This window comes from Haematobia irritans, chromosome 5, assembly GCF_050003625.1.
Source record: "Haematobia irritans isolate KBUSLIRL chromosome 5, ASM5000362v1, whole genome shotgun sequence".
Taxonomy (NCBI): Eukaryota; Metazoa; Arthropoda; class Insecta; order Diptera; family Muscidae; genus Haematobia; species Haematobia irritans.
This window is the reverse complement of record NC_134401.1, coordinates 135,601,901-135,609,658: the sequence shown is the minus strand read 5'-3', so window position 1 is coordinate 135,609,658 and position 7,758 is coordinate 135,601,901.

Below are 7,758 nucleotides of genomic sequence, written 5' to 3'. Positions count from 1 at the left end.
TTCTGTTGGAAATTTTGTCAAAATTTTATTTCTATAGGAAATTTTGTCAAAATTTTATTTTGTATAGGACATTTTGTCAAACTTTTATTTCTATAGAAAAATTTGTCAAAATTTTATTTCTATAGAAAATTTTGTCAAAATTTTATTTCTATAGGAAATTTTGTCAACATTTTATTTCTATAGAATTTTGTCAAAATTTTATTTGCGATAGAAAATTTTGTGAAAATTTTATTTCTGTAGAAAATTTTGTCAAAAATTTTATTTCTATAGAAAATTTTGTCAAAATTTTATTTCTATAGAAAATTTTGTCAAAATTTTATTTCTATAGAAAATTATGTCAAAATTTTTATTTCTATAGAAAATGTTCTCAAAATTTTATTTCTACAAAAAATTTTGTCAAAAATTTTATTTCTATGGAAAAATTTTTCAAAATTTTATTTCTATAGAAGATTTTGTCAAAATTTTATTTCTATATAAAAAATTTGTCAAAAATTTTATTTCTACAGAAAATTTTGTCAAAAATTTTATTTCTATAGAAAATTTTGTCAACATTTTATTTCTATAGAAAAATTTGTCAAAATTTTATTTCTGTTGGAAATTTTGTCAAAATTTTATTTCTGTTGGAAATTTTGTCAAAATTTTATTTCTATAGGAAATTTTGTCAAAATTTTATTTTGTATAGGGCATTTTGTCAAAGTTTTATTTCTATAGAAAATTTTGTCAAAATTTTATTTCTATAGAAAATTGTGTCAAAAATTTTATTTCTATAGAAAATGTTCTCAAAATTTTATTTCTATAGAAAATTGTGTCAAAAATTTTATTTCTATAGAAAAATTTGTCAAAATTTTATTTCTATAGAAAATTTTGTCAAAATTTTATTCCTATATAAAAAATTTGTCAAAAATTTATTTGTATTGAAAATTTTGTCAAAATTTTATTTCTATAGAAATTTTTGCCAAAAATTTATTTCTATAGAAGTATTTCTTACACAGAAAAAAATATCACCAAAATATTTCCAACTAAAAAGTTAATTGAAGTTGAAATATTTTTCAATTAATAAATTAATTGATACAGTTAACAAGATAGAAACAATAAGTTAATGAAGTCAATGTTTGAAAATTTTAATTAAAAAATCAATTGATACAATTAACTTTTTAATCAAACTCGGAAGACTAACGGCCATTTTCATGTAGCTCCGTTAGGCTTTAACTGCCAGTTAACAGAAAGAAAAATGAAAATATATTTTCTCTGAAGTTGAAATATTTTTCAATTAATAAATTAATTGATACAGTTAACAAGATAGAAACAATAAGTTAATGAAGTCAATGTTTGAAAATTTTAAAAATTTTAATTAAAAAATCAATTGATACAATTAACTTTTTAATCAAATTCGGAAGACTAACGGCCATTTTCATGTAGCTCCGTTAGGCTTTAACTGCCAGTTAACAGAAAGAAAAATGAAAATATCTTTTCTCTGGTTAACTTTAACTGAAAAAAATTCAGCTGTTAAGTTTCTAACTGGCATATGGAATATATTAACAAGATGACAGATATGTACATAGCACGGTTTAGAAGTTCGTTAGCTAACGTAGCACTAACCGATCTTCATGAAAATGGGGGTAAGTCAGTTAAGAAAACGTGATGAAAATTATACACAAATGAAACATATTTACTAAATTCGTGTCTACCACAAAATAGTTCAAAATTTCGTAAAAATTTTTAAAATTGATCAATAATCCGCCCATCTTGAACTTCATGTGGCCCTTAAGAAATTTTTCCAATTTTTAGATCCATTTTTGTCCATCAAACTACGAAATTTTCTTATATAAGTCAAAAAAAAAGTATAATTATGTCTAATACATTTTCATAAATTTGTCGAAAATTTTTTACTCATTTTAGTGTTCTATATTCAATCGAAAACAATCCTTAAAGCAACGATTATAAAATTTATAAAATTTATTCATTAGGACACAAATTTTGCAAATTTGGGTCCCTCCGTTGAAGTCGCATATCTTTGAACTAAGGCTAATTTTCCTTAAAGTAAAGAAACACGTTTTTGATTTAAAGAAATTGTGCTTAAATTAACTGAAATATTGAAACTTTAGATTTAAGATAAAAACGCTTCAAATATAGGCTAAGACTTATTTTGAGGATTTAGCGTCTTTGGTTTAAAGTTTCATCAGATTTTGGTTTCCGTTCATCAGATTTTGTGAAAATCTGAAGAAACTTGATAGAAGACACAGACGAAAAGTCTGCCAACAAAAATTCTGATTAAACAAGGAAAGCAGGTATTGTTCGCTCAAATAGCAAACATTGTTCGTTTTTATTTTTATTATAAGAGTTTTTCCTGGGTTCATTTTACAACCAACTATTTACTATAATGATTTTGCTTTTTATATACACAAAAACATAATTCTTTCCTCTGAAACGAAATTTCAAACCAACGACATTTTATTTTAATGGTGAAGTTTTTTTTAAGGGAAATCAGGGGCCGCAAATAACAGGTATCCAGAAATTTTTAACTCAAAAACTCTTCATGTTAGAGTAAACGGAGACCTATTGGTATAATACCTGTCATATACCAATAGATTCATCTCAAAAAGCTCTTTCAGATCTTATGGTGATATAAACAAAAAACTTTTTGAAACTAAACATGGACGCTGCCAATTCCGAAGTGAAGGGTATTACTTTCTGAAGGAAAAATAAAACTACTCCTAAAAAAGTTTTATTTATGACGCATAACGTGAGTTTTTTGTAAGAAATTTTCATTTCCCAGAAAATAAAATTTTTTGCTCATCGAAAACATAAAACATTTCGATTCGGTGATGCATTATGTAGGGTAGATATCAACCACATTTTATTGTACTCGCCATTTTTATATTAATGTCCCGACGATCGTATCATCTTCATCTGTATGGAAATATTTCTTAAACTCAGCATTTTTTCCATAAAAATTTAAAAGAGTAAAAATTGCCATTGCGATCCGCATAATTGGTGTAGTCTGGAGAAGCACATAAATAATATCATCATACATTGCTCTCCCTCTCTCTCTCTCTCTTTCGGATTCAATTTCATTCTATTCCCATAGAACAGTAGCAAACAAACCGCAAGATACTTGCACAATTTCCAGTGAGGAGGGTATGTACCCCTTTCGTTTTGCTACAAGATCTTCCGAAACGCAATGGACGACCAACAAAAACAATACATGCTGTAAACAAATTGATATGGCATACAGGGAAGACGGATTGGAGGAATTTATAAATTCCGCGACTAGAGTGGAAATCCCATTATTGGGAATGGCGGTTGTTTCCCTTAGAAAGAAAGAAATTAACGAAAATTTCGATAGTTAACTTTATTTTAGTATATAAAAATTAGTTCATTTTAGAACTATGAAGAATGTAACAAGTATATACGGCCGTAAGTTCGGCCAGGCCGAATTTTATGTACCCTCCACCGTAGAAACTTCTACGAAAGGCTGTCATGGCATGGTTGTTAAATATCATATACTATCAACACGTACTAAATTTCAACCAGATCGGATGAATTTTGCTTCTCCAAAAGGCACCGGAGGTCAAATCTGGGGGCTATATATAATTATGGATTGATATGAACCAATTCCTGCATGATTGTTGGATACCAAATACTAACGTCACGTACCAATATTCAACCGAATCGGATGAATTTTGCTCTTCCAAGGGGCTCCGGAGGTCAAATCTGGGGATCGGTTTTTTTTGGGGGCTACATATAATTATGGACCGATTTCGATCAATTTTTGCATTGGTATTTGAGGCCATATATTAACACAATGTACCAAATTTCAGCTGAATCAGAAGAATTTTGGTCTTCCAAGAGGCTCCGGAGGTCAAATCTGGTGATCGGTTTATATGGGGGTTATATATAAATATGGATGGATGTGGCCCAATTTTTGCATGGTCATTAGAGACCATATACTAATATCATGTACGAAATTTCAGCCGGGTCGGATGAAATTTGCTTCTCTTAGAGGCTCCGTAAGCCAAATCGGGGGATCGGTTTATATGGGAGCTATATATAATTATTGACCGATGTGGACCAATTTTTGAATAGTTGTTAGAGACCATATTCCAACACCATGTACCAAATTTCAGCCGGATCGGATGAAATTTGCTTCTCTTAGAGGCTCCGCAAGCCAAATCTGGGGATCGGTTTATATGGGGGCTATATATAATTATGGACCGATGTGGACCAATTTTGGCATGGATTTAGAGATCATATGCTGACACCATGTACCAAATTTCAACCGGATCGGATGAATTTTGTTTCTCTTAGAGGCTCCGCAAGCCAAATCTGGGGATCGGTTTATATGGGCGCTATATATAATTATGGACCGATGTGGACCAATTTGTGCATGGTTGTTAGAGACCATGTACCAAATTTCAGCCGGATCGGATGAAATTTGCTTATCTTAGAGGCTCCGCAAGCTAAATCGGGGGACCATGTACCAAATTTCAGCCGGATCGGATGAAATTTGCTTCTCTTAGAGGCTCCGCAAGCTAAATCGGGGGATCGGTTTATATGGGGGCTATATATAATTATGGGCCTATGTGGACCAATTTTTGCATGGTTGTTAGAGACCATACACTAACACCATGTACAAGATTTCAAAGTTTCTTTTAATTACAATTTTATTATTTTTAAAGAAATTTGTCCTTGATATTGAGTAAATTGTGTGTACTAAAATTTATGTTGCACAATCTTCCATATTAGGTCAATATTTTTTCAGGGTTTACTCGTCCTATTAAGGATTCAAGCTAAGGAGGAATTTCAACCCGTTTGTCACGAAGACAATGTATATAATACCAGGGAAGATCTTGAGGATGGTAAATAACTGGGCAAGACCCAGGGGCCGGAATGTTAACCCAGAGAAGAGAGAATTATGCCTAATCACTAGAAGGACAAAAATTTCCGAATATATCGCAGAGAGTTTTTTGACAAGATGACACCAGTGTCTGATAAAAAAAGTACCTCGGAGTAACCTTAGAAAGGAAACTGAATTGGAGGAGCCATATCAAAGAGAGGACTGAGAAAGCCTACAGATGATGCGTACTGTGCAGAAGAGCGGCAGGCTCCAACTAGGGCCTGAATCCAAAGGTGACACACCTGATATACGAGAACGTAGTAAGGCCAATCCTGACAAACGCGTCGATATTCACGTGGAAATCAATGGGGAGGAAGTGGAACATAGAAATTTAAACAAGTCCAAGGGACCATATCCACATAAGAAGGCTGGAGAGCTACTGAAGGAGAGCAGGACGAATAATGACCGAGCAACTAGAATAGAGTGCACATCTGTGCCGAATAGAAGCAGCAGAGGATGGTGCGTATAGGGCATGTTTTGAGGATTATGAGACCTTGGAACACTACCTTGGTCACAGCCCTGACTTTACTAGACAAAGATTTAACCATATCGGCAAAGAAAAACTGGGACATGCCGGAATGAGAGGAAACGAAAAAGCAAATGAACTGGCGATGAGAGCTAGAACAAAACGGAAAGTGAACTTAAAGAACGCAAAGCCAATAGAGGCAACGTAGATCGAGTTGGATGCATGGGCTCGGGACACACAAAAAAATTATGTGGACCAATGCAACGCTCGGAGAAGCGACGAACATTTTAAGGGGTGAACCACAGAAGAAATAAACTGGAGAACTATTCAAGGAGTGTAACACGACAGGGCACATCTGTGTCGAATATAAGCAGCAGAGGAATGTGCATGTAGGGGCTGTTTTGAGGATGATGATGCCTTTACTAGATAAAGAGTCAACCACATCGGCGAAGAGGTAATTCGGGACCGGGCCCAGCAGGGAGGCAGGGACATGCCGGAATGAGAGGGAATGTAAAAGCAAATGAATTGGCGATAAGAGCTAGGACGCAACGGGAAGTGAACTGTCGGTAATGCAAAACCAATAGAGGTAACGAGGACCGAGTTGGAAGAATGGGCTTGGAAGCCACATAAAGAGATGTGACCAATGAAATGATCGGAAGAGCGGCGAAAATTCCAGACCTAGATAAGAAAAAGCCTGGAGAACTACTCAAGGAGAGTAGGACGACTGTCAGGAGTACTGCCGGAATAATGACCGTGCACCTAGAAGAGAAACCACATCTGTGCCGAATGGGAGCAGCAGAGGATGGTGCATGTAGGGCCAGTTTTGGGGATAATGAGTCCTTGGAACACTTTTTCAAAGGCCTGACTTTACTAGACAAAGAGTTAACCATATCGGCAAAAAGGTGATTCGGGACCTGGTTCAGCTGGGAAACAGGAACATGCCGGAATGAGAGGAAACGTAAAAGGAAATGAACTGACGATAAGAGGTAGGACACATAAAGAAGTGAACTTAAAGAATGCAAAGCCAATAGAGGCAACGTGGACCGAGTTGGACGAATGGTCTCTGGAGACACATAAAGCGATGTTGATCAATGCGACAATCGGAAGAGGAACGAAACTCTATGGGGTGGCCCAGATAAGAAAAACTCTGGAGAACTGCTCAAGGAGAGTAGTACGACAGTCATGAATATTGGCAGGGCACCTAAAATTGAGAGCTGTGCTGTGCTGTCCTGCGCCGAGCAGGAGCAACAGAGGGCGCCATGTTTATAGGATGATGAGATCTTGGAACACTACATTTGTCACTTTACTAGACAAAGTGTTAACCATATCAGTAAAGAGGTGATTCGGGTCCTGGTTCAGCTGGGAAACAGGAACATGCCAGAATGAGAGGAAACGTAAAAGCAAATGAACTGACGATAAGAGCTAGGACATATAGAGAAGTGAACTTAAGGAACGCAATGTCAATAGAGGCAACGTGGACTAAGTTGGAAGAATGGGCTCGGGAGACACATAAAGCGATGTGGGCCAATGCAAAAGTCGAAAGGGCGTCGAATATTCTCTGGAGTGATCTAGATAAGAAAAAGGCTGGAGAACTACTCAATGAGAGTCGAACGATAGTCAGTAGTACCGCCGGAATAATGACCAGGCACCTAGAATAAAAAGCACATCTGTGCCGAATGGGAGCAGCAGATGATGGTGCATATAGGGCCTGTTTTGAAGACGGTGAGACCTTGGAACACTACATACCCTTGTCACAGCCATTACTTTACTAGACAAAGAGTTAACCATATCGGCAAAGAGGTGATTCGGGTCTTGGTTCAGCTAGAGACAGGGACATGCCGGAACGAGAGGAAACGTAAAAGCAAATGAACTGACGATAAGAGCTAGGACACATAGAGAAGTGAACGCAATGGTCTCCGAAGACACATAAAGCGATGTGGATCAATGCGACAAATGGAAGAGCGACGAAACTCTATGGGGTGACCAAGATAAGAAAAAGTCTGGAGAACTGCTCAAGGAGAGTTGTACGACAGTCACGAGTACCGCCGGAATAATGACCGGGCACCTAGAATAGAAAGCACATCTGTGCCGAATGGGAGCAGCAGACGATGGTGCATGTTGGTCTGTTTTGAGGATGATGAGACCTTGGAACACTACATTTGGCACAGCCCTGACTTTACTAGACAAAGAGTTAACCATATCGGAAAAGAGGTGATTCGGGACTTGGTTCAGCTAGAGACAGGCACATGTCGGAACGAGAGGAAACGTAAAAGCAAATGAACTGACGATAAGAGCTAGGACACATATAGAAGTTAACGCAAAGCCAATAGAGGCAACGTGGACCTAGTTGTACGAATGGGCTCCGAAGACACGTAAAGCGATGTGGACCAATGCA